The sequence below is a fragment of the Equus caballus genome, chromosome 1 (assembly GCF_041296265.1).
Source record: "Equus caballus isolate H_3958 breed thoroughbred chromosome 1, TB-T2T, whole genome shotgun sequence".
Classification (NCBI taxonomy): Eukaryota; Metazoa; Chordata; class Mammalia; order Perissodactyla; family Equidae; genus Equus; species Equus caballus.
Genome location: NC_091684.1, coordinates 108,682,494 through 108,710,406, shown reverse-complemented (window position 1 = coordinate 108,710,406; position 27,913 = coordinate 108,682,494). Strand labels below are relative to the sequence as shown.

At 45.6% G+C, this 27,913-nt stretch overlaps 1 long non-coding RNA gene across 1 annotated transcript in view; it reads left to right on the top strand.

Moving 5' to 3' along the window:
* Positions 1–27,913, top strand: part of LOC138924071 (uncharacterized) — an 80,214-nt gene that overhangs the window by 35,084 nt on the left and 17,217 nt on the right. Inside the window, exon 4 of the long non-coding RNA XR_011438673.1 lies at positions 20,050–20,214. This is a non-coding gene — a long non-coding RNA (uncharacterized lncRNA). The remainder of the gene's footprint in view (positions 1–20,049; positions 20,215–27,913) is intronic.

Here is a 27,913-nt window from a genome sequence, read left to right as displayed (position 1 = left end):
GCTTTCCACATCAGTCCCTTAGGTGTCTGTGTTTGCTCAACTCAGCCTCCAAGAAAATATGTTCCAAAATCTTGAAACAAGAGAGTAACAACAATCAAAACAGCATGTTGCCATACTTAGCACATTTTAGGGAATATTTAATACTAAATTGCAGAAAAACAGACTGAAACATAACCTGTGCCAACAACTCTTGTGGGTCCTGTAAAACAGAGGAAGTGTTTAAGAGCAAGGTAGATAGTACAGGACAAAATGATTTTTTATTCTCTCTTTCTCTGAAAATGGTTGTCATGGGATACTGAGCATAGAGGGTGCTTGTCAAATGGTTCTTGATGGAAGAAGAGTGTTCTAGAAACTTAAATATTCCACTCCCTGGAGACGCCAGTACATCCTGAATGTGACTGGCATGTCCATTTACAGCCTGGTGGTTTGTTTAGTTCTCATTCGGGGCCTCTAGAAAGCAGGGACTAGCTAATTGACAGAGATATCTGGAGTTTAGGTGCAAAGGGAAGGCTGGAGAGGCAGGGTTAGTTGCAATAGGAATCCAGGATGCCACTGACAGGCAATCCTGCAGGGATGAATGGGTTCTGATGAATACAGAGTTCTGCATATTTCTTATCAGTTAAGGAAACAGGCCTGGTATTTCTGAAGGTGCCATTTTCTCAGGGCCTGCTCCCAAATATGACACCCTCCCCCAACTGAGGACTCTGATATCAGCAGCTGACAAGGGGCATAATGTTACCTCAGAGGGCCAACCCATATAAGACCCCCTTGCCCAGGAGTTACTTTATCCCACTATTTTGCTTACAAGATGTAACAGATATGAGGACATTCAAGAGATTCATATGTTCAATAGTCAGCCCAATGGACGGTGTTGCCTTCAATATTAATCTTTGAGTATTGGGTAGTTAATTTCCTCTTACACCTGGTGTTATTGTTTAGTTGTTTTGTGTCCAGTATTTTCGGGTTTCATGAATAAATGCTTATTTAGCACAGTGGATCTACAAATAACCACCTGTATGCTCTGTGACAGCCCCAGGGGCCAAACGACCCCACCCACTGAGAGGATTATTTCCATGATGTGCTACACCCATGTCAGAATCCGACCAGGGAGAGAGGGCACTGTGGTTCCTGCACCTTATCTCCCCAGTTACATTCTGCAACGGGCATAATAGCCCCTCCATGCCCAGTACATTGTATTAAATTGTATAATATATATAGTGCCTGACATGGAAAGAGGATAAAAGGCAAGGAGTATAACTTCTATTTTCCTTCTATGTCTTTCCTCATCCCCATATAGTGGGTGACTGTCAGTGACTCCTTCTCCTCCTCCTTCAGAAGTGATGTAAAATTGCTTTTTTTTTTTTGCTGCGGAAGATTCACCCTGAGCTAACATCTGTCCCAGTCAGTCTTCCTCTGTTTCGTATGTGGGTTGCCACCACAGCATGGCTGATGAGTGGAGTAGGGCCGCGCCTGGGATCTGAACCAGTGAACATGGGCTGCTGAAGTAGAGTGTGCCAAACTTAACCACTATGCCACAGGGCCAGTCCCCTGGAATTACTATTTTTTAATGCTTACGCATTATTTTGTGTGAAAATAACAAAGTGGATATTCTTTATGATAGAGCTCTCTTTCCTTGTATCACGCTGCTCAAGACACAAAGTCCCAAAAGAGAGCAAGAGAGAATGAGAGAGTGTGTCAGTCTAATCTGTCTGGCCCTGATGATGCCCCTAACCCTTCAGCTCCGGGAAAGTGTGTGGCTCTGGTTTACAGTTCTACCAAGCAAATTAGGGCAAGATGATGTTCATAAAAGGAAACTGGGTCACAGTTGCCAGAAGCACAAGAGTGGATGCAGCGGGTGGTGCAAAAACTCCAGATTTCCATGGCAGGGTCCTCATCACTGACTCCCATAAATAACGTAAAGCCCCATAAACAAACCACTCCAAAACAGCAGTGGAGGACCACAAAAGCTAGAAATGGCATAATTCAATTATCTTGTCCTCTCTCTGTGCACGCACACACACACGTGTACACACACTCATAGGTCCAGACATGTAGCTCGGCTCAGAGCAGAGTCTTTCATACAGACACGACTCACTCAGTGACCCTGTCCTAATGGGGCGTTCCTCTGTTGGCATAATTTGTGTGAGGCTGTCACCTGCCTGCCCAGCTCCCTCCCGCTGGCCGTCTGAGTCAGTCCGTCTGTCTGTCTTCTAACCTATTTTATAACATGTCCCGTGCTAGTTTCTGACATCAAGATTGAGTCCAGGGATCAGTTTCAGGGAGTCTCAAATCGAGGAAGAGAGACTGACCTGCGAGTGGGTAAATTCTATTTGGCCTGTGACCTCGAGGAGGCCAGGCTTTGGATGTGGGGGTGCAGTCCGTGCCAGAACCCCAGGGGCTGCTGGCTCCAGGCTTTGTGCCCGAGGCACTTGCTGCTTCCGTTCTGAAGGACTCCTGGGGCTTTTCTCAGCCCCGTACTTCATTTCCTTCCTTTGGAATACTGCATCTCACTTGTGCAAGCCCAGTGCCAACTAGCTGGGTCCAATTCAGTGCCATAAGGATGCTGTGGGCAGTGGACCGGGCTGCTCAGCGCCCTTGGGCACCTGTCTGCTGGCCAGCTCCTTCCTGAGATGGAGCCAAGTGTTCCAGGAGGAGAGTGATGTATTCCTCAGCCCCATTCCTTCTCTCCCTCTGCAAGTCCCCTTTGTAGGAGGACTCCAGAAGGCTGGCTTCGCACCCCAGCTTCTCCCGAAAGCTCTCCCTTTCCTCTGGGGGGGGGGGGGAGACATTTTCTCTGGTCATTAAGCACTCTTTGGTATCCCTCAGTTGATCCAAGACCCACCTCGGGAGCTCTGTGGGGCGGCTTGATCACCATTCAGTATCAAAGAGCAAGCATCATCCATGCCCACCTCTTTCCATCTGCCCTTCTTGGACAGAGGCCAACCAGAGGAAGGTGGGAGTTAATTTCATTTCATTTTTATTCATTGTCAAGTCTCCAAACCAGTGCAATTGACTTCTCTGCTTTTGGAGAGGCTTGGGAAGGTGATATAGGCCTCACTAACTCTGAAAATACTGGAGAAGTGTCTCTGAAAGCTCTCCTTTGATCTTGCCACTCTCCTGCTCAAAAGCCTTCACTCTCTCCCTCTGCCCTACGGGACGATCCAAACCCTTCCTCATGACATTTGAAGCCCTCTTCAGGAAGGGGGCCATCTGTCCAGTTACACCTCCCACAGTCCTTCCCCTCCCCGTGCTCTGTTTCTGTAGGTTACTCTCCATTCCCCAAACACCCCTCCTCTTTCTTTGCTCATGCTGGACCCTTTACCCAGAATGCCTTGCCCTCCCATTTTCACCCTTCAAATCCTACTCATTTTCAGGGCTCAGTTCAGATGTCGCTTCTGTCAGGAAGCCTTCCCAGTGTCTCCAGTTGGAGTGAATCTCTCCTTCTAGTGAAAGAATCAATGCTTATGAATTTTTCAGAGCATTTGTGTGTGTCTCTCTCTTACTTTCCCCATTCTAACTCACTTTCTGGATAACTTGCACATTTTTCCTCACTACATCACATATCTTATTTTGGTTTCCAGTCACTCAAGACGAAAAAATCTAGCAGGCGTTCAGAACCCCCCTTTGCATGATCTCACATGCCCCATCCATCAACAATTCTGCTGATTTTACCTGCTAAAAGTTTCTTGAATCCATCCCTTCTTCTCTCTTATAATTATGAGTTAAAATTTCATGAGGCCCGTCAGTGCAATGACCATGTTGTCCCAGCTGAGCATGGATATACTTCTGGGAGCAAGAAGAGGGAATATTTGAATTCAGGAAGGGTCTTGGGCGGGGCAGGGGAGAAGTATATGGCTGCTGCATCTGTAGTCTGAGCTATTTCCCCAATCATTACGCAGGCAGAAATCAGCTCATCATCAGCTCAAGAGTTAGGCCCTTGTCACTGCTCTTAGAGGTCACTACGACAGGCTTCCAACTGGATTTCTTGCTGTAGTCTGCTGGGCTCAAAGCCATTGTCCTCATACGGCTGGCAGTTTATGTTTCTCTCCCCCATTGGTCCAGAAAATTCCTCAGTAGCAACCACATCATGGTTGCCAGGACCTTTTGCATTAATAGGTGCTTAATAAACGTTGAGTGAATGAAGGAGGAATAAGTGATATTGTTTGGGGGGAGCACCATACTAGCTTGGTTGGGTGGGTGCTACATAATCATGGGTCCTTGACTCGCACAAACACCCTGCCTTCCCTCTCTGACCCCACTTCACTCATCTGTAAAATGACAGTGATGATCTTATTTCTAAGGTCCAGTCACGAACCCGATTTCCCCCAAATTCATTTACACTTGTCTCATAATTAAGAAAACACCAAGTTGTAGTGATTTGAGGGGTACTTTGCAAGAGACAACTCTTCCCTTATTAAAAAATGTTTTTCTTTTCATCGCAGCTTGTTTCCTAGGCCAGCTAAACAGTCATTTTCTTTTGAAGTGGACGTGGCCCTTGCCAATTGGGCAGAATACAACCGAAAAACTTTCTACTCTCTGTGTCACTCTCTCCCCCTTTCATCACCTGGTTGGGTCTCTCGGACTCCAGGATTCAGAATCAAGTCACAGGGTGTCTGAAAGTCTGCTTAGACATAAAAATCAATAAAAGAAAAGGATGAAAGACTGATTTCGAGCTACAAATTATATAATTCAGGGGGTGAGTACACATGGCTTCCTTCTTTAAAGACTGTGGAACGTGGAGATCTGAAGTGTTCAGTGGCTGAGGGAAATGACAATAATGATTATGCCAAGAAATTTCTGCCTGTGTAATGATTGGGGAAATATGCTCAGACTACAGATGCAGCAGCCATGTACTTCTCCCCTGCCCCGCCCAAGACCCTTCCTCAATTCAGGTATTCCCTCCTCTTGCTCCCAGAAGTGTATTCGTGCTCAGCTGGGACAACATGGTCATTGCATTGACGGGCCTCATCAAATTTTAATAAACTTATACCAGTTTCCGCTTGCCTCCAAGAATAAAATAATATTAATAATGGCTGGAACTTCTTAAATTCCTCCTGGTTGTGTATTTCCAATTCCCTTATAGAAAATCTCTCGAAGGCCATCAAATTCCAAGCCCCAAAGTCATAATTCTCCTGGAAGGCAGAATCCTCTTACTTGGGATAGCATGTCTTTCTGTGGTGCGTCTACATGAGACTGGACCTATTGGGTAGTGAGCAGCCTTGTACAGTATAGGTCAGTTGGTTAGGGCAAAGCCTTGTGAAAGCAGTTAAGGTGTGTTTGGACAAAGGGAATTGAGCTAGGCATCATTCACCTAGTTACTTCTGTCGGGGAAGTAAAGTGAGAACACAGCTGCATGGGACAGAGTAACCTGGCAGACCAGGGGCCAAATGACAAGTCATTACAAGAAACAGCATGAGCGAAATAGGTGGGGATGACCCTTGAGAAGGGAAAAGGAGGCGGAGCCTGCAGTCCATGTGCTTATTCTTTTGTAAGCATTGGTGCTTTCCTTCTCTCATCTTTAGTCTCTTTAGTTGTTCTGTAGCACTAGCTTCTCTGTTCCTGCGTCTTTCTTTCACCCCTCCATGCCTCTTCTTACCATTTTATGAATGACTATGTCATGGAGGATATTGAATAATCAATGTGACACATCATAAAGATTTTCCATCGTACAATCTGTGTCCAAGTGGACGATGTGGAGCAGCTGAGACCAGTCAGGTCAAACGAGTGGGCTGGGGAAAGCCAGCGATTTTGATCAGGAAGGTGGATCCATGGAGCAAGAATGTTGGGGCCTGAGAGGAGGACAGGGTCAGGGACCCGTCTTTCAGTAGGTGGCAAGTCAGAAAATGATGAGGTCAGGGTGGTGTCCAGGTTAGGAAAGTGCGGAAGCATCTTCCCCCTAGTGGTCAGGAAGTCAGATCGTGGCTAGGGAGTTAAGGATCCCCAAGGGCACAGGTGGGGTTGGCTATCCAGAGACTCGGTGCCTTGACACTGTAGAGTGGGTCTCACAAGTATTTCCTTATAACAATAGTGAAAGAATCAATGCTTATGAATTTTTCTAGAAATCGAAGAAGATTCAAGATGATTTCTCTGTGAAAACTTGCTGACTCGCATTCTGATGCGCTTTTTTGTGTAGGAGAAAAAGGGTCGGGGTACAGAGAGCACCCCAGGAGCCATAGGGACTGCCTCACATAGGTCATTTCCCACAACAAAAAATCTTCTGTTAATAGAGGCAGCAATGAAATATTGTGTTGCATTTTACTTCCACATCTTCCGCCAACCCTCCTCTTTTGGCTGAGGAAGACTGGCCCTGAGCTAACATCCGTGCCTATCTTCCTCTACTTTCTGTGTGGGACGCCTACCATAGCATGGCTTGCCAAGCTGTACCATGTCCGCACCCAGGATCGGAACCGGTGAACCCCAGGCTCCCGAAGTGGAACGTGTGCACTTAACCACTGTGCCACCGGGCTGGTCCCTTACTTCCACATTTTTTATGGGTTTCATCAAAATTTGAGGAGTGCATTGTATATGCAAATAACAAATATCAGGTGTATTGCTGAAGGGGAAAAAGTTGAGAACTGCCAATTTAGCGTCATGAACTGTGGTGGTGGAGGCAGACGGGGCCTGGGGGGTGGGGAGCAGGTGTCTCTGACTTTGCTTTTCAGGATCTTGAAGTTCAACATTGGTTGATATCTGGGTCATAGCCCAGTCAAGGTCAACAGCTGCACCATTGCCTTCTCTTCCAGAACATCAATTTCTCATCCCTTCAACTCTTTCATGCTCTAGACACACCTGGTTTTCAGGTTTTATTGCGCCTTCCTTCATAGGTCTAACATGTTCTCTTTACTACTTCTGGCTACTAAGGCTCCTGCTGGAGCCTGGCACGCCTTCCTTACACTAGTTTCTTTCCTGGTAGCTGCTCCCAACTCCTTTTTGCCCTCCACTCTACCACTCTGCTAACTTTCTTAACCTCCCATTTGCACCCTTATGCTTGCCGTGGTGGAAAATTTAGCAGCACCCAGTGTGGTGGGGAGAGCACCCAGCTGGCGCAGACCTGGTTTCTTACCCGCTTCGTCTTCATCTCACTGTGTCCCCGAGCAAGTTACCTCCTATTTTAATGCATCAGCTTCCTCCTCGATAAGATGAAGTGATGCAACTTGCAGAATATTATGAGCTATAACTCCTCTGCTTAAAAGCTCTTCAGATCTGCCCCACCTACAATTTAGTACAATATTTATCGCTATTTGTGACACGCGTCTAAGTGTTCGTCAGGGAAGTTTTGGAAATGTAGATGAGCACAAGGGGGAAAAATGAAAGTCATTGTAGTGGGAAGGAAACCCTTGCTTTTTAGCGAGGACAGGACAGCATCCCTTTGTGGGTCTCTCTCGCCCTCTTCTGCCTTTGATTCCTGCTGCAGGCCGCCTGCTCTCCCCTTCGCCTCCTCTCTCTCCATCCCTCTTGGAGGATGGTAACAATATTGGAGGCTGAGTAATAATAATAACCCAGTGGTTAGGAAAACAGCATTAGAATCAGATAGGTCTGGGTGACACCTAATTTCATCGTGGCCTAGCTGACCCTTGGTGACTTAAGGTCTCTAAGTGTCTTTTACTCATTTGTAAAATGGAGATAACAGTAGTACCTTTATCAAAGCCTGGTGAAGAATTTACCATATGGCCCGGCGCATAATAGTAACTGAATACGTGTTAGCTCTGAATAAGGTCCAGCTCAAGCCTTCTCTTTTTTATGCAGCTTTTTGGAATCTGGTCCACACTGACCTCCCAATAACCTTACAGGAATTGCTCTATGGTTTGAAATTTGGTTTTTACCTATACCTGGGTCCCTTTTCCTGGCCAGCCAAATGTGAACTCCTTCAGCAGTGGACCGTGCTTCTATTTCTTTGGTCTTTTCCAAGGAAACCGGACAAAACAGTTGCCCAATATTTTTGGAGCAATGAAATGTTAACACTAATTGGATGATATGACATTTCCCCTAGAGTTCACTGAAAGCTTGGTGCAATCGTTCCTCCCAGGCCAGACCTCTCTGCCCACCACTATGCAGACACTTCATCCCGCTGGACATTCTCTGACGCCTGAGGAGTCCTGAGATTTGGGGTTTGGTGACCTCTTGGATTGGCTGTCTGCCCTGTCTGCCTCACCCCAGGCTCTCTCTCCCTGTGCGCCAGGTGGTGTCTGCATCCCTCCAGCTCACAGTGAGTTTGGGAATGGTCATCAGAGGCTCAGGAATGGAGACACTGTCCTCAGGGATGCTAGGAGGGGAACTGACTTCGCAGCGTTGTCTGTGAGCTTACTTGCTGCCCGTCATTCGCCATGGCCATGTGGGGCTATGACAATGGGGGCTTCCATCACTGTCCCCAGAGCTCTGCAGCGTGCTATGGGGAGATCTTTCCACAAGGACTTTTTATCCTTGGAGAAAAACCACAAAATCACATGTAAGGGGGAAAAGTTCAATTTATCATTCCTGCCATGATAAAAATTCCGACTAATATTTGTATAGAGAGTATCTATTTTGGGACTGATGCAGGAAGAACGCATCCTCTACTCCCGTTCCTTGTGTGCAGAAAGAACATGGAAGATGCACAGTGGGAGCAGCCGCCAAGCTCCGTCTGTAATAAACTCTGCCAGCCGCCGGTTCTCCTTCTGGAGTGGGCAGCGGGGGGGCGGGTGGGGAGAGCAGGGGAGTGCTCAGGTGTCTGAGCTGGAACCAAGGGAGGCTCTGGGTCCTCATTCTGCAGCAGCTGCCTGTTTACTTTGCATCAGAGAAGGCTCCTATTTGCCATCTGCTGAAGGATCGAAAGCTCGCTGTGGGTCTCCTCCATGTGATGTGCTTTTGGATGTCTGGGCAGAAGTCGACCCCAGCTTGTCAGAGCAGAAGGCGGCCTCCAACCCCGATCTGGTTCTCTGACTGCATAGTTCTGTTGTGCTCCTCCCGGGAGGCCAGAGCGTGCCGTGCGATGCTGGCGTTTCATTCCAGCTCATCAGATGGGCTCTATTTTCAGGGCCCGTCCCTCCTCCCATCTTGCACTGTGGAACCTGGAGTTCTTCAAATGCCCAGATCACAGCTGTCACGAGGTATTTTCAGCCCTGCTCAGTGCGTACCCAAAATCCAGGGAGAGAAGCTAAGCAGAAACGTTTGGAGAGTACCCAGAATACAAATGGAGTCATTAACATTTGAGGTGGGGGCGGCGAGACCTTTACTCAGGATCTGAGCAGAACAGAGCTGAGGGACACAAATGGATTATGTGGTCTCTTTGCGAGCCCTCTAGCTTTGATATATTCTAAGTCAAATTCAGAGCGAGGATGGGAAGGGGCGGGCTGAATGGGTAGAGATTTGCTTCTGTTTATTAGAAATAGTGGAAATTCAGAATTTAAGTGGAAGGAATGTTCTCAGATCACAGTGGCCTCACTCCATCAGGTGTGCTGGGAGAGGGGGAATGGAGAAACCAGGTGGCTATGTAAAGGCTGGGGGTGCCAGAGCAGAGGGGTGGCCTCTGCCTGGGCAAACCAGAGCTGATGCAACACTGGGGTTAATAACAGATGTGGGCTCTGAGGCACTGACACTAATTCTAGACCCATCCACTGGATGGTCTGGGGCCACCTGCCTATCTGCGTACTGTCAGGGCTTGGCTTGGAAGGCTGGGTTCCAGGGAGAGTTACCAGAGATAACTCCTGGCCAGTGCATTAGCTCAACGCTGTGGGGACGGCCACCAATCATCTTTGTACAGTGTTCTACTCGTCCTTAACAACCCTCCAATCCTCCTTTGTGCCACTTTCAAGATTTTAATGATCCTGTTAAAGAAGACATTCGTTTCCTTTTTTCTCCTTTATCCGGATCATTGGGTTTCCTGGTCCATGGAGAATGGTCATGGGGTGAACACTTCATCCTGTTGCTTGAGCGCACTACTATCATATACTTGGCGAGAGATGTGAAGGACTTAATTTCCTCAATATTTTGCAGCAGTTGTGTTAGTATTACACAATTAAGGAAGTCCTAGAGAAGAGCTTTCAAGGGGAGCTCATAAAAAAGACACCCCTGGAAATGCTGATATGTCCGCTGAGTGAGGCGGTCCCCTCACTGAGTTACAGTGCTGTAGTGAGCCACTGTCACCGGTGGACCAGCTGAAGAATACATTTGGGAAACATTGTTTAGCCGTCTCTGGGGTTAGCTGGGGGTAGGACCATCCATGCATCACTCCAGGGGCCTCTAGGACGTCCTTCCACCATAGCTGTACCTCACCATACTTTTAACAGTACAAGAGTGAATGGACTCCAGTATCCAAAGCAACGTGAAGATGGCCCATTCAAGGAGTTCTCTCTGGACATCTTTTTGCTCTGAGAAGAGAAGGAAGGCTTGAACCGAGGTCACAGATGTCTTGAACTTGTTCAGTTCCTACCTCTCAAGTTATTAAACAGTATTTCCCACACATCTTGTGTTTTTTGCACAATCTCTATAATACTCTGCGGGTTTAATTTTGTATAATCCTTACACAATGGGTGACACGTACAATTAGCCTAATTTTGTACATGGGGAGACTGAGACTCAGAGCAGAAAAGAATCTCTCAAGTCACTCATTTCATTGCTGGCGGAGTCGGGGGCACAGGCTCCTCTCTCCCGATTCTCAGGTGCCTGCTGTTTTCGTTAGACTCAAAGTATTAAAGACCTGAGACTCTTTATTTGGAAGTAATGAGGGATTCCAAAAATAGCCTTAGCAGTGCTTAACAAACTTGAAAGGCCAAAGGAACTGAGGCCAAAGGAGATTGAGATAAGTGAGCTGTTTCATTGTATAAATTTCCATTAACTTGGTTAATAATAATTGATGCCACATTTATACATTTCTATATATTAATTAAAAATACTTGAGATTTGATACAAGCTCAAAAAATGACACATTGAATTGTCTCTCAGATCGTGCAAACCCCAAATGAGAATCTCATTGTGACTATGATTTTGCAAAATGGATTAGATGGAAAGAAATGCATTTGAGTGTCAAAGGCTACGTTAGGAATGGTTGCTAATGAGCTCGACCTCTCAGGGCTGCCTGGCTGGGTGCACAGTAGGTGTTCAATGAGTGCTGATGGATGGCTGGATTGATCGACTTTTCAGTTAGCTTTCCATCCCAGAGAGTGTGGCACTTTGACGCGTCAGCTGAAATGACGTTCTAAAAATGTATAGGTCTATAAATTTAAGGACTCATTTGGAAAAGTTTCAAACTTACAAAAGGTAAAGAGAATAGTATAATAAACCCCTAAGTATCCTTCCACAGCTTCAATACTTGTCAATATTCTGTTATTTTTGTTTATTCCCTTTACACACACACACACACACACACACACACACACGCACACACACGCACACACACACTTTCTTTTTTGGCTGGAGTGCTATAAAGGAAATTCCAAATTCATATCATTTGCCTGTAAATACATCCGATCCGTTTGTATCTCCAATAGACAAGGATTAAAAAATAACCACAATATCATCATCACAACAAAAATAATAATCATTGCTTAATATCATAGAATACCTCTTTCATGCTTTATGTTCCATGGTTGTCTCAAAATGGTGTTCTTTTGGTTAGGTTCTTCCAACCAGATTTCAAATAATGTCTTCACTTTGCATTCAGTTGATCCAGCTCTTATATCTCTTTCAATCCATGACAGTTTCTCCTCCCTTCTAGGAAAAAAGAATTAGGTCTAAGAGACTTGACTAGATTCAGGCACTTTTTTTTTGGAAAAATACCTCATAGATGAAATCATGCACGTTTTTTTTGTGTGTGTGTGTGAGGAAGATTGGCCCTCAGCTAACATCTATTGCCAATCTTTCTCTTTTTGCTTGAGGAAGATTGTTGCTGAGCTAACATCTGTGCTGATCTTCCTGTATTACATGTGGAACACTGCCACAGCATGGCTTGACAAGCAGTGCTAGGTCTGCGCCCGGGATCTGAACCTGCGAATCTTGGGGCCAATGAAGTGGAGCACAAAAACTTAACCACTACGTCACCGGGCCAGCCCCAACTGTGCACTTTTTTTAAACTTGCAACATTTTGAAAAAATTCTATGTTTCATAAATATGCATTTATTCCAGGTCCTAATTCTTGGACAAAACTGACGTGAGGAATGTTTTGAGGAAATGGCTTGGAGATGTGGTCCTTTACCACATATCAGAGATCAGACTCCCGGAAATCACAGCCATCTGGATACTACTTCTGGGTAGTGCAATTTGGTCACCGTCTACCCGACATGCCTGCCCACGAGCCTCTCAGGAAGAATTTCAGGGTGGAGCAGACGCTCCAATCCAGGACCTATTTCTCTCCCTTTAGATACAATTCTAAGAAGCTTCATTTTATTTTGGCAACCAACAGAAAATACGAAACAAAATCAGAAGGAACAGGTGGACTGGAAACAGGAAAAGGGATGGATGACAGCTATATGATCAAGCAGAAAGCAGAAGAAAAATGGGAAGCAGAGCCAAGAACTAGGCGAGGCACAGAATCCAGTATAAATTGTTGTAGAGGCCAAGAAGCTTCCTCTTCCTCTTAGCGGATGCATCAGGCTCGCCTGTTGACCTGCCTTATCCACCATATCTATGAGGTACACGCTATGTTCTGGATATCACAGATTAAAAAAAATTAAGGAATGTTCCTGAAGTTACCCTACTGGGAAGGAAATCTCAAGGAACATTGTTCTTTTCCTCCATGATCAAGTCCTGGGTGTGCTCAGGTGTGGCTCTGACACTGAGAGAAGAAAAATCGAGGCCCTGTACCTCTTGGTTAAGTAGGCAAGAAACCATATGGTGCATTTTGGAATGTACCGACTTGCACACAAAATGGGAAAGATAAAAAGTTTGTAATCCCTTTAAACAGTTTCAAGTTTCTGGAAAATGTATATGCATCGAGCACAGGTATAAATGTTGAGAACTTGGTACTCTAAACAGTTTTACAAACCAGAAGCACAGAGATGTTACAGCAGTAGTGAAATTAATGGATTGATTTGTCTCGAAGTGCTATTTGCTAACTTTTCAGTGATATTGATATTGCCCATTCTCTCTCTCAGCCTGGACTTTTCCTGTGGTTCTAGAATTTTTGGGGAAGCATTTGACTGCCAGAGCTAGCAAGAATCTAATTTCTGTCCTTCCTCCTCTGTAACTCAAGACTGGATCAGTTAGGACTGAGTTTCCTCATCATATCCTAGAAGTGACTGTGACTATTACAGAAATGACCTCTGCGTGTGTCTGTTTCTGCAATAAAAGAACGTGACTAGAGCCTTTAGCCTGGAGAAATTCTACATGGTGAATGTCCTAAGCACTTCTTCCTGAGGGTTAGGGATTGGGGGAAGGTAAACGCTTCATCATTTGAAATGACACCTTGGAAGTGACCTGACATCATGTTACCTGTCTGAGACTGTCTGGAACCTACTTGAGAGTCAGGAAATAGAGAACTCAAGTTCAAGGTCGCCATCAGGCACATCCAGCACGATTTGGGGCAACTTATTGAAGGGAAAAATAACCTTGCTCAATTCGTCAATTCTTAGGCCTTCGGTAAACAATTTTCGGTGTTCACAGCAATGACTCTGAATGAGCAAGGAGTGTTTAATGGAGAAATGGTTAAGATGAACAAAAACTTTTCCTACTTAAAGAACTTACCTTCAGTTCTCTGGAAAACTTAGCTATCCAGCCATGATTCATTTCCTGGTCATTCCAGCTAACCAAAGTTTTATTCTACTGTGCTTTTCAAAAAAAGCATTTTTTTTATTTCACTGGCAGAAAAAAATTCAGGACCACATGAACTAGTCTCACCTGGCATGACATTTCTTCTGTGCTTTTGACAATTTTCACAGCCTATTGAATCTTCATTTCACTCTCAGCCACATCAGTTAATTAGCTAATCTGGGTTTTGATTCGCACGTATTAAACACCATCTTTTTTTGAGAGCACGAAAAACCCCTTACGTGAAATAAACGGCATTATGTCCAGAAGAATGGCGTTAGATCGTCTTTTGCTTCAGAAGAAAAGGAAGTAATTAATTTGATATATATTTTTTCAGCTGCGAACATTAATGCTAGTTTCACTGCTGAAGGAGAGGTGAATGGCTGTGCCCAGCCACTGCTCCTGGTTTTTGTGGCTCTGACATTATATGAAAGGAGTTTGGGGAAATGGAATGGAATAAAAGGTCTTCAGTTGAATATGTGGATAAGCAGTGTTCTCACTACTTCCACAAAATCTAAGAGTTTGCAATTCATATAGCTTTTCTGAAAGACTGCCAAGAGGGATATTTTCAATAGATTGGTGGAATGAGGAATTAAACGTAGATTATTCTGGAAAAGATTGGAATTTAATATAACATTTGAACAGGTTAAATTTATATCAATAAAATCCCAGGCGGGGGACGGGACCATTTAATTTCCAGCGCACAGAAGACACGTAACGTTTCTAGAGAGGATGAATTTACTGTAGGCTGCTGTGTCAGGCTCCTGTGTTCATTTTCAAAAGCAGCCTGGGAAATTTCTGCCTGTCTTTGGAATTTGAGGCGGTGGCAAAGCTGAGGTCAGATGAGACGGATTATGCAGCCAATTTGCTTGAAATTTGTGGTTCATTAATCCAGCTCTTTGAATTTCAAAGGAGCGAGGTGATGTCATTTGGAATGCACATCACAGAAAATTAATAGGGTTCCTTGGTCAGAAGTGAGAACGAAGACAATGCGACAGGGAAAAAAGGGATTGGTGTTACTAACGGCTGAGGAGTGGGAAGCCTGGTTTCCAATGGGAAAACCTGCCTAGCCATTCAGAGCTCTCCCCCGCCCCCATGCAGGCTCTGAGGGAGCCCTCTGTGGGTCAGCCTTGCCAGGAATGAGAAAGCACAATGCGTTGCTTATTCAAGTGGTTCCCAAGAACTCAGCAGCATCAGAAGCAGTTAAAAGTTTGAGTCTGTCTAATTCAATACAGCAGACCTAAGTGGCTCCTCCCGTCTCCAATCCCCCAGCCCACCACCCCGTTAGGGTCGTTCTGGCAGGGCTGGGCCCACATTGGTGGGAGCCCTGGCCATCAGGGTGCTGTGCTGACATTGGATGCTTCCCACGATGGACTGGGCTTTGGGGCCTAAGGCAGATGGTAGAAGGGAGACTGAATCACCGCCAAAGAGGCAGGCTGGGAAAGTGGGCTAAGAGGCGGCCTTGGGAAAGAGCCAATGAAATAAGTGATTGGGAAGGGAATGCACATTTAAGGAGCTTGCCCTCTGCCAAGCTGGGTGCTGGGTGCTGTCACAGTTCACTGGATTATTATAACAACTGTCTGTGATATCAATAGAAATACAGCCACTCGTGCAAAGTGGTTGCTCAACAAATGTTTTTGAATAAAAGCAAAAAAACCCCCAAAAACCCAGAAAAAAAACCCAACCCCAAAACCGTTCAGCTGGATGATAATGTTGCCCTTCCTTTTCAAATGAAACTGAGATTCAGAGACTTGCTCGAACAGTAAGAGAATTCTGGTCTTTGTACTTTGTAAACTGCAAAAACGCTCTTCGAATGTGGGCTTTCATTGCTTTGTCACTGAATAAGCCCATTTCCTTAAAGCCTTTGCATCTGGAAGTGCCTGAAACATTGTAGCAATTCAATACCTATTTGTTGATTGAATGACTCATTGACCATTGGGCAAGAGGGGCTGATGGCATCTTAATGGCACTGTCATCTCATAGGAAGAGAGAAGAGGATTTATACATATAGACACATATTCACAATCCGTGGTTGAGGTTCCAACACAGGGTAAGAAAGTTTGAAGTTAGTTATCTATTAAAAAAGGTGATTGAAATTTTTCAGGACTATTTTCCCCTTGGAAATTTTAGCTTTGGCTTAGACCCCTTGAAAACTCCATTAGGACACAAAAATGTAGTAGTATTTTTATTGGGTAACAATATAATCTGAAAGAGTGAAAAATTTTCTGTTTGACAGTGCAGATGGAGGTTCTATTTCATATTAATGGTTGAATCTAATGTGGATAGTTGTTTTTGTTGCCTGTGTGTTTATTAACATTTGAGTGAGATTTGAACTTGATAGAGTGTTTCATTGCTTCCTCGAACAGTAACTGCTCTTTCACTTTAAATACATTTACGGTATTGCACATATATTTCAAGACACAATAAAAGTAAATTTTGTAAAAAAAAAAATTACAAACAGCTTTATGCATTCTTATTTCTAGCCCTAACTTCCGCTTAGAATCTGATAGCCTTGGATGTAGCCAGTAAAAGTTGGTCAATAAATTGCAGCTTTTAGAATCCAGGGAGAGTAAGTTTTAAAAGAGATCACCAGAGCTCTGTGTTCATTCTTTCCTGGCGCCATCTTTCTCCGGGTGGAGAAAACCCAGATTTTCTCCGTCCGTGTTGGACTCCCATTTCCTGACTGGAGTTGGAATCTTCACTTAGCACCATAGGGAAGAAATTTACCTGCAGGTAGGAAGTCTCTGTATGTTTTTCACAAGTTAAAAGAACCCAAACAACCTTTATCATGGAAAATTTCAATCAACACAAAATGTAGAGAAACTAGTTTTTTTTTTTTAAGATTTCATTTCTCCTTTTTCTCCCCAAAGCTCCCCGGTGCATAGTTGTATATTTTTAGTTGTGGGTCCTTCCAGTTGTGGCATGTGGGATGCCACCTCAGCATGGCTCGATGAGTGGTGCCATGTCCGCGCCAAGGATCTGAACTGGCGAAACCCTGGGCTGCTGAAGCGGAGCCACTCGGCCTCAGGCCCGGCCCGAGAAAATAGTTTTATGAACCCACACGCACCCTTACCCGGATCCAACAATTATCATCATTTTGCCCATCTTGTTTTTTCTCTTTCCCCCATTTATTTTTTCTGTATTATTTTAAAACGACACCTATATCATTTCACCTGTCTATAGTTCAGTATAAATCTCTAACTGTTAAGGACTTTATAAAAACCACCTTGCAATTATCACACAATTCATAGTAGTTCCCTTAAAATCATCTAATACACTGCCCATATTAAAATTTCCATTATTGTTTTAAAGGTGTCTGTTGTGGTTGGTTTGTTTGAATCAGGATCCAATTACTGAATGTTTTTCCTGTAGTCCTGGGGCTACCTCATGTGTCTTTCTATGTTGTGAGCCTAAAGCTGTGGTAATTAAGGTCAACTTTGCTCTAAGTTATTATGGCTCCGCCTGCTGGTTGGGGCCGAGGGGAGGGAGAGGTAGCTAGGGAGGGCTAACCTGGTCTCTTAGGCTGGACTGGGAAAGGTACCTGAATGGATTAGCCACAATTCTGAAGGGGCAGAGCAGTCTCATTTCTAATTCGAGAAGTGGTCTTTCCATCCTGTGGCTGCAAAGACTGCAGTGGAATCCTCCGGAGCCTGGTGGGAAATAGCAGTCATCCCAAGAGATTCACCGTAAGAAGGGAGAAAAACGTCAGTTCTATGGAATGGGGAGGGTGGTCTCAGTACCCCAGCTAACTAGGAGTGTTTGGAGGAAGTAGAATAGCAAAGAATGAAACAGAAGGAATGGAAATAGAGACAGTGGGTTTATCCTGTGTTGGAGAGAAGAAGAGTGTGTGTGTGCTGGTTCCATAGCTCTTCCAGGACACTGGGTATTAAGTATGTTTGGGAACAAGATGATTTGGCTCATAAGGTAGCAGCCCAACAGTGGGATATGGCCTTTGGACCTCAGTTCTGAAATTTGACTCCATTACGAGTTCCACTGGTTAGGAGAAGTAGGAGGGAAGTGGTCCATGCATACCCTGCCCACGCTGAGATCGGCCTGGGCACACGTGTGAGCCTTCAGGGCAAGGGTTCTGACTGACTGGCATAGGCAGAGGAGAGCACTCGAGTGGGGTGGACCTAAGGTGGTATTTGGTATGGAACTATATATTCCAAATGATTTGATGCTAATCTGAAAGAATTAGAACTTGTCTCCTCAGGTCCATCAATATTCTTTGTCCGTATCACAGATAGTATAAGTAATATCACTAAGTGTAGAAATAATGAAAGCTGGCATTTGAATAGTGTTTCATAGTTCTGAAAACATTTTTACAAATATTGTTTCTTTCATCCTCGTACAAACCCTGTCCCTTTAAAATTGGCTTATGTTTACTGGGCTCTTACTATCAGCCATAATCTGTGCTGAGGGCTTTTATATCTTATGTGAGCCTCTCTCCACCTATCCCTTTATAAAGGGATTTCATCTCTGAAATCCCTTACTTATATTGGACAGGGTTCACCCAAAGAATCAGAATAAGTATATAATTCATTTTCTGTAGGGAATTGGCTTATGCAATTATGGACCTTGGCTAAGCAGTCTCCACAGGGCTGGCTCTTAGTCTGATGCTAGAGCTTGAAGTCCCCAGGCAGGTGATCTGAAAGGGAAAAGCACAAGCAGGCTAGAACCCCATGTGTGTAAGCTGGAATCCTGTGAGGATGAATTGAACCCCATGTCTGTTCTTGTTGCTTCTGACCTTGGTGATGAGGGTTTCCTGCAGGAGCCGGAGTCCTTCCTCATGAGCTGAGCACACACATACCTGGCCCAGGAGCCAGAGAAATGGAGGGAAAATTCCGAGGGAGAAGAGAGCAATTGTTTCATGTCACAGAGGCAAGTCGGCAGATTGGCAACAATGTATGTGTGACAAAATAGTTGCTGGCTCCCTTTTGCCTTCCAACTCTCCTGGGAGAATACCACGGTTAACAGGAAACATGCAAGAGAAGGGGATTCTGGGAAATGTAGTTCAGCCTAACCAACGGGCCACAAAGCTGTCACACCATTTGAAGATGCGTACAAGATGGGTTGGTTTGGTGTGTGAGGGCAGGGAGTGTGGGTTGACCTGCAGTAGTGGGCGTTGATCTGCAGCATTCAGAGAGAAGGGGGGTAAACTAGACCTTAATGACCACGCTAACCCTTCCACTACTGCTGTAGCAGCTTCATGTTGTAGGGCTCATTTTCCTGATATATTCTGCTAAATTTTGCATGAAATGGAGCAGCATGTCCTAAACTTGAATAATTAGCAGGGAAACATGGAGTACTGGCCTACTTAAGCTGAAGGGTCATTCATTCATTCAGTCTACTACTTGGCTCTGTGGTGATGTCTCTCTGTTCCTTCCACTTCTCAGGGGACCGTCCAGCATTACATGGGGGAACAGCTGAATCCTTTGGGATCCCAGTTGTAAGCAGCTAATTGTCACATACGCCTTATCCCAGCAGGGCTGTGCCTGGCAGACTGTTTGCCTCAACCAGGTGGGCATCTTGCCTGTCATGGCATCTTCTCTCAGCCAAGTAGATACTTGGCTGCAGAAAATGTCTTCCTTAGCAAATCTGGGCTCAGGTAAAGAACATAGCTGGGCCAGCCCAACTCTTGTCTATTTAGAATCAACACCCAAGGACTTGGACCTTGGGCAACGTGCTCTTTGGCGGTCTATCACTATGCACCCTGCAGGACGAGAGGAAGGAACTCAGTCTCAGCTGGTCTGAAAGCATGTGGACTTGGAAGTGGCTGATATTCGCTCATCTGTCTTAACTGGGATAGGCAACTTGGAGGCACCTTTGAAATCAAGAACAGAGACTGAATGGCCTGGCAGGTGTGCAGACAATCCTCCAGGATGCATGCAGGGACACCTGACAGCAGAGCCTATTACACGGCCCAGGAAGTGAAGCCGGTGTGCTGTGCTTTCCGGGGCCAGCGGCAGCTCTGAGCACCAGAAGCAAGATTACAGGTCCTGCCAAAGTGGTGGGCGTGTGGAGCTCTGACATCAGCATGTTCCCTGGGAATGTCTTGACATTAATAATCTTTGTCTTTGATCTTTGCTTAATGGAAAAGAAAGCTTCGCGTGTTCACTGGAAAGGCGGGCATCCCAGGCTGGGAAGTGGCGCTCAGGCAGGCAGACCAGAAAGGCAGCGTTGAACTTGTCTAGGGCTGTGAATTACTGTATTCCACTTTGCTGGTGGACTGTATTCATCGGCCAAGGGCGGGCGATGATTTTCTAGGCTTTTTACATAAATAAATCTAGATAATTTTATCTGATTTCTCCTTCTCTGTCTTTGTCACAGAGGAAGATACGAGCGACTCTCAGAAGTTCAGACACATGGTTCAGCCCCTGACAAATAGGCTGAATCTTGGTGCCCAGGAGGAGGAAGCTCCAGACCCACATGGGGCTCTCGGCAGGCAAAGGTTTCATCTTTAAAAAAAGTCAATTTCCTCTTCTGGATGATTTAGTAAGTTATCCTGTGCATTACCAACGAACTAATCAGTTACAGCCCTGGGCACTGAGAATTTGCATGAGAGCCAGTGGGGACGTTTGAAAGAATGTTTTTTTCCTGGGGGGTTTGGATGGTGGTGCTCTTCAGTTCACTACAGTCAGCTCCCGTGAAGTCAAAGACAGACGACTCGGCTTCAGGATTTTATTTTTTAATTTTTTTGGTGAGGAAGATTGGCCCTGAGCTAAGATCTGTTGCCAATATTCCTCTTTTTGCTTGAGGAAGACTGTCACTGAGCTAACATCTGTGGCAATCTTCCTCTATTTTGTATGCTGGATGCCACCACAACATGGCTTGATGGATGAATGGTTTGTAGGTCCACGCCTGGGATCTTAACCGGTCAACCCCGGGCCACCAAAGCAGAGCATGTGAACTTAACCACTACATAACCGGGCTGGCCCCCAGGCTTCAGAATTTTATGGCACCTGGCCTTTGAGACCCTTTACTGCTTATGAGCAAGCCCACCTCCCCACCAGTCAAAGACATTCCAATCCATCAAGATCCAATAAGTCAGATCTACTCTAAAAAAGGGTGTGTATGTGCATGTAGGTAAACCATGAATTGACTTTTCCTTTCTCTGGCGAGCAGGGAGGTTAGGACCTGCATGTGTGGCACAGTGTTTTTAAGACCCACAGAAGCGTGCTCAAAAAGGAACACATTGGAATGTGCTCAGAGAGGTACACTTGGGTGCATCTGCCTTCTCGTCCTGCCAGCCCTGGAGATTCTGACATGGAATGGACTTTCAAAACGCGTTTTTTGAGCCCACCCCAGCTGAGGGCTTTGGCAGAACAGCCCTTGACTGTGGGTCAGGAATGCATTCCTGTCCTGCTCCTTCCCAGAGACTGCGCGCCCTTCACTCTCTCTTTCTCTGTGGTCTAGGCTGCATCTGCTCTTTCTGATGTCTGTCTTTTGCTTTCCCCCATTTTTGGATTTGCTACTCTTCTCTTGCCCTGCTAGTTCCTACCGTTTTGCTTTGAGGACAAGATGGAACAAAAGCCCTTATCTTTTTGGAAACCAATTACCTGTCTTTCTTCCTCCCTCCCTCCCTTCCTTCCTTCTTTCTTTCCTTCCACCCTTCTTCTCTCCCTTATTTCTTTCCTTCCTCCTTCTCTCCCTCTCTTCTATCCTTTCCTCCCTCCCTCCCTCTGTCCCCTCTTTTCCTTTCCTCCCTCCCTCTCTCCCTTCCTTCCTTCCCTCCCTCCTTCTTTCCTTCCTTCCTTCCATAAACCTCTTCCAAATGCCAAGAACTGTACCAACCAGAAGGCTACAAAGTCAAACATGACACAGTCTATACTTCGAGGAGCTCATATGTACTAGAGTTGACACTCATTCATATTCAGTTTAACAGCTTGTTCTATGCATCCGATCATGTGATCTCTACTTGCTTTGTGTATTTAAAGTGCATCAGTAACAAGATGGCTAAATCCCCATGAGCAGAGACTACAGTCCCCTGTTTCGCACAGCTCACAGTGCCCATCTCAGGGGTACAGATGAGCTTCCTCATCTATAAAATGGAGATAAAACTACCTACTTCCTAGTCCTGGGGTAAGCTGTAAGTTACGTGATGTCTCTAAGTACACAGCCCAGTGCCTGGCCCACAGTAGGTCTCAGTAAGTGGTAGCTATTATGGTCACTGTAGTTAGAGCAGCTCAGGAAATCCTCCTGCGATTCATCTGAAATGTGTTGACTTAGATGGGCAGAGACAGGAGGTGAAACTCAAACCCATTGACTTGTTACAGAGTAGATTCAAAATTGGATAACAGAGAGAACAGACATGTTCTGATGCTGCTTCTGGTCTGCTACAAGTTGGGGCGCTTTGGCAAAGTTGATTTCCCAGGAGAACGTGGAGAATGAAGAAATTTACTGTTGGTCAACAGCAGGCTCAACCTGAAGCTGGATTTACTGAGATGATCACATACGTTGTGACACACACGTGACTTGCAATACCACAGGAGTAACGGTAATAGAGGAGTATCACGTCCCCAAGCAGACTTTGCTTCTGTGCAGCCTGCAGAGTTAGCTAGGGCTGCTGCAGCAAGTTACCACGGATGGGGGGTCTTAAAGAATAGATATTTAGTGTCTCACAGCTTTGGAGGCTAGAAGTCTAGAACCAAGATGTTGTCGGGATTGGTTCCTTCAGTAGCCGTGAGGGAAGGATCTGTTCCAGGCCTCTCTCTGTGGCCTGTAGATGGCCATCTTCTCTTTGTGTCTTCCTTCTGTGCATGTCTCTATGTCCAAATTTCACCTCGTTATAAGGACACTAGTCATATTGGACTAGGCTCCAGCCTCGTGACCTCATTTTAACAAGATTACCTCTGTAAAGATCCCAAGTCAAAATAAGATCATATTCTGAGATAACGAAGGTTAGCACTTCAACATACGAATTTTGGGGGGCACAATTCAGCCCATAACACAGACCACAATTAGCTATTTTTCCCCATCCTTTAGAGAAAGGGAATGGGGGCCCAGAGAGCTTGGAGTGGCCTGTTTAATCAGTGGAGGACTGGAACGGGCCTCACAGTCCTGCTACACTTGTGGGTCACTGGGCTCCATCTGCAGGGTGTGTTAAGTAGCTCTGAGGTCTTGGAGTGAATGTGCCCCAAATGGGCACAGAGTGGGTGTCCGTATTTGTCTTGTCCAGGTGGAGCGCTCGGCTATCAGGTGACATTTGAAGTGGACGTGTTACTCAGATTGAAAGGAAGTTTTCCCCTTCTTCTTACTTGTCCACTCTTAGGGTGGTGATGGTTACGACCACCCCCACCCCCACCTGCACCGGCCAGCATCTTACAATGCTCCAGGCCCGTTCACATACATTCCTACTTTTCATCCTTACAACAACCTGATGAGGTAGGTTCTGGCTTATTCTCCCTTACCAAGGCCCTTGGGGCCAGAAGTGTTCCAGAATTCAGAGCTCTGCAGACTTGAGAAAAACAACTACAGCGCACATCCTGTTTATGACATAACAGCCCTGGTGGGGGCTGGGGCAGCATTTGAAGTCAAACAGCAAAACATATAAATATTCACACAAAATTAGGTCAATGGAGATAAGCTGTAACCTCTTATCCATTTGGCTCAGATTCTGCCGCTGGTAAATTTTGGAGAATTTTCAGTTTTTGGAGCTTCTTGAATTTCAGGCTAAGGGATCACAGACCTGTTCCTATTTCCGTCCCTGTTTCCAGATGGGAAGGTGAAGTCGCACACCTGCCCGCAGAGATGTGCTGGGCTTGGCCTTCAGGAGGAGGTCCAAAGGCCTGCTCTGGCAGGTCCCTGGCAGTGGAGGGGACTGATGGCAGAGCACTGTCTAGAAGGATCCGGGCGCTAGTTCTGGGACACCAGTGTTCATTCTGTGTCTTCAGTCACGTCCTTTGCCTCCCTGTGCCTCAGTTTGCAGTGTGGCTATGACATGCCCACCTCGTGGCACTGGAGTGAGAATGAAATCCACTAAGGAGGTGACAGGAAGGGGAAGATTGGGCTGGGTTTTGTGGGATTTGAAGCTTCTAAAATTTTGGGGGTGCTCTTAGGAAAAAGAGTACAAAATTACAAATAAAATTAGACACAAAGTGGATTTTTCTTCAGCATGAGGGATCACAACAGATTACAAACTGTAAAAAGCTGCCAAATAAACTGGAGGTGGGAGTGTGTGTGAGGGGGTTTATGGGAACTCTGTGCTTTCTGTTCAATTTTTCTGTAGACTGAAAAAAAAGTCAAATAATTAAAAAAAAAAAAAGGTGCCAAACAGCTCAGATGTCACACAGCCCAGAAAGGGAACATGATCTTTTTATTAATTAACTCCCTGCACATCTCTATAATCACTTTTTTCCCTACAAGTTTTTGTCCATGTATACTTTGATTTCCTTTGCACGTGACAATGATTTTGTAATATTTTATAGAGAGACTATAAAAATCATGTATAAAGATGATTCTATCTTCCCTCCAGCACGGTGGATCAGATTGGCTCTTTATTATTGGGAGCTTAGAAACTTTCCCTTCAGCTTTGCAACTCTTTATGGGTGTCATCATGTATATGTCTAGGATTGTTGACAAATGTGAGCCACCTCTGCTAAGTTTCTTCCAAATACACACCTTTCCTTAGCCTCAAGGACAGTCTCGTGGAGGAGAGAAGATCCGCCTGTGTCCACTACAAGTGAGGGATCCAAGCAGTCTGGGATGGGAAGGCAAGAGGCATAGATAACCCTTGTCTGGCACTCCCAATAATGGTGATGCTCTTTGCCTGCCCACTTTAGGGTCGGCCCTGCCCCAGCCTCTAGAGCAATCCTTTGTAGGAGGCTTTTTAGCAGTCCTGTCTTCCTGAAGCACTGGCTCTTGTATGGGTTCTAGACCCACTCTTGTTCTGCCAGCTGGGCCTCTGTTTGACTTGGGTGCTGTGCCTGACGTCCCAGCCCTTCGAAGGCAGGCCCTGTCTGGCTCCTAAGCTCTCCCTCTCCATGACCTCCACCTGGACATCCTCTTTGCGGAGGATGCTGTGAGTGGCCTGTCTGAATTTCTGAGTGTGTTTTTCCTTCTCAAATGGGAGCTCCCCGATGGCAGAGGCATGTTCTTTGTGACCCCAGCAACCAGAAGAGTACCTGGCGCGAAACTGGTACTGGGAAAATTTAGGGGAATGAATGAATAAATGAGACATGGAGGCCTGGGGTGGCTTCATTGCCAAAGGGCACCTGGGAGCTCTCAGAGCACTAGGCATGGATGCTTCTGAGCTTGGCAGTGGGGGTGGGGATTTGAGGGCTGAGGGTGGGGTGTGCAGAGCATTGCCGTATTATGTTTCTAGGGCTGCTGTAACAAGGCACCACATACTGGGTGGCTGACATAATAGAATTTTATTTTCTCACGGTTCTGGAGGCTAGAGGTCTGAAATCAGGGTGTCAGCGGGGCCGTGCTACCTCTGAAACCCATAGGGAATCCTTTCTTGCTTCTTCCTTGCTTCTGGTGGTTTTCCGGCAATCCTTGGCTTGTAATGCATCACTCCAATCAGTTACCTTCACGTGGCATCCTCCCTGGGTGTCTTCATATTGTCTTCCCTCTGTGTGTGTCTATGTCCAAATCCCCTCACTCTTTTTTTTTTGTGAGGAAGATTGGCCCTGAGCTAACATCTATGCCAGTCTTCCTCTATTTTGTATGTGGGTTGCTGCAACAGCACAGCTTGATGAGTCGTGTGTAGGTCCACGTCCAGAATCCAAACCTGAGAATCTCGGGCTGTTGAAGCGGAGTGTGCAAACTTAACCACTATGCCATGGGGCTGACTCCCCAAATTTCCTCTTATAATAAGGACTTCAGTCATATTGGATTAGGACCCACCCTAATGACTTCATCTTAACTTAGTTAAATCTGCAAAGACCTTATTTCCAAATAAGGTCATATTCTGAGTTACTCGGGGTTAGGAGTTTAAGATATCTTTTTCTTAGGGTACACAAGTCAACCCATAGAAAAGCTCAAAAGCTTTTACCTGGGCCTTTTGGACATTTCCATGATTTTCATACAATGGATGGGGATGGGATGTTCTCATGGGTAGGCGAGCAAGGATCCTGGGTGGAATTTCTCAGTATCAGCTGAGACAGGGGTTAGTGCTTGCTTGATGAATGGAAGAAAGAAAGAAAGAAAAAAAGAGAGAATGAGAGAGTGAGAGAACACGTTCCTCAGTGTGCCATCCTACAGAGATGTCCTTGTGACTTCATCTTAGACATTCAGTATCATGAACTCGCCTGGACAGATCATTTCTAGAAGCTTTGGATAATGATACTACCAGACTGAACTCTCTCGATGCCTATAAATGGGAACCAGACAGACCAGCATTCAATTCCTGGCTCCATTATTTTTTCACTATGGGTAGTAGGTCAAGTTGCTTCATCTCCAAGAATCTCAGATTTCCCATGTTGAAATGAGAATGGTAATAATAATCTTATAGAATTCTTAAGCATTAAATCTGAAAATACACATAATGCACGTAAATGCCCAACAGTGATAAGCGGTCTGCTGTTGTTATCATATCTGGCTTTGTCTCTTCCGTGGCTGCCCTAGCCTCGCTTATAATCTGATTCTGGTTCCTTCCACACTGCTCCCTTCTTCCAGCTGCAGTTTATCAGGCTGTACCTGGCCAGAGCCAGAATATAGGGTAATCAGCTACCCAGTCCCAAGGTAGGCAGAAAGCCTGACTTCTGGACCAGCTCTTCAGTTAAGCGGCTCTGTGGACTAAACCGTGTATCTTCTCTGTGCCCTGAGTGTCTTCATTGGAGAGATGGAAAGGTTGTTGGTCCAGTCCTCTTTATGGCCCCGTCAGTGCCTACATCTTCTGTCCTTATGAGTGCAGATGATAACAATTATTGGTGAGTATTGTTTTGCCATGCAACAATATTTTTATTTTTTGTCATTACTGACACTGACATGGCGAAGATCCATGGAATGAGGAGCAATAGAAGAAATCATGAGTTACAGTGTACCCCAGAGGAAAGGGAATGAACAGTGTCTGAGACTCTGTTAAGTTTCATGCATTTTGCTGTAGGCTTTGTGTATAAGTCGTATCACATATACGCCAGAGCCTCTAAGGGAGGAGCTATAACTCCCATTTTACAGGGCAGGAAACTGAGGTCTCAGTGCTGGGAAGTGGGAAAGCCAGAATTTGAACCTAGGATATCTGACATTCAGGTCCCTCTGCACAGGCAGCTGGATCCCAGAAGAACTGAGAACAGCCACGTGTTCGCCACACACAGGGGTCAGAGCTGACTTGGGCTTGAGCAATGGGCTGTTGAAGAAAGTTCTTGTGAAGGCAACAGCCCATGACTAAAGAACCACAGCCCCTCTGGCCTGCCAAGCTCCTCTGCATGAGAAAACAAGCTTTAAGAGGATAATGAACTTGGCCTCTAAGGGAAGTTAGCGGCAGCTGGCGGAAAATGTTCCTGTGCAGATTTAGCATCAGCTTCGATCCCCGTGCAGCCTGTTTCTGCAGGCGAGGAAATGGCCTCACTCTAAGGAAGAAATATCCGTCTTCCTTCAGCCCTGAACTCTGGGAGTGATTATGGCCATCCAGTGAGGCTCCCAGGCCATTCTCCTTTAAGTATTTATACTAAGCAGGTGCTTTTTGTTCATGAACTCTCTTTCTCTCAAAAGGATGTTAAAATGGGACTCCACTCTGGTTCATTTGAAGTTCTAAGACAATAAAGGCCAACTACTCCCATATTGCAAAGTGAGATGCTGGAGGACTTACAAAGGAAATGGGCGAAAACTGGATCTGGAACCTTAAACTCTTACCCACTGGAGGCTATAAAAGGGGTATAGCGACAGGACATAAAAAGTGGGAAGGGTCGAGAGGGACCATTGGGAATTGGAGAGTTTCTTTGGAATAAGCTGCACAGTGACTTCCACCCTTGATGGTGGAGGAGCAGGAGATGCTTTCCTTCTGATCCCCAATCTATTGAGAGGGACGTTAATGGGGATTCTCAAAGATCTCGGCGTGCATCCCCTGGGGCTTGAAAGCCACAGTGGACTGACACCTATCTCAAATTGGGGAATCTACAGGGCAAAAGGCTGTGGCTGGAGCTGTCTGCAGGGGACTCAGTGCACAGAAGGCTGCCTTGGGGAAATCATTCCACCCTTACCGACTGAGGTCAAATGGGAATTTTTCCTGTGGACCAGAGAGGGACAGAAA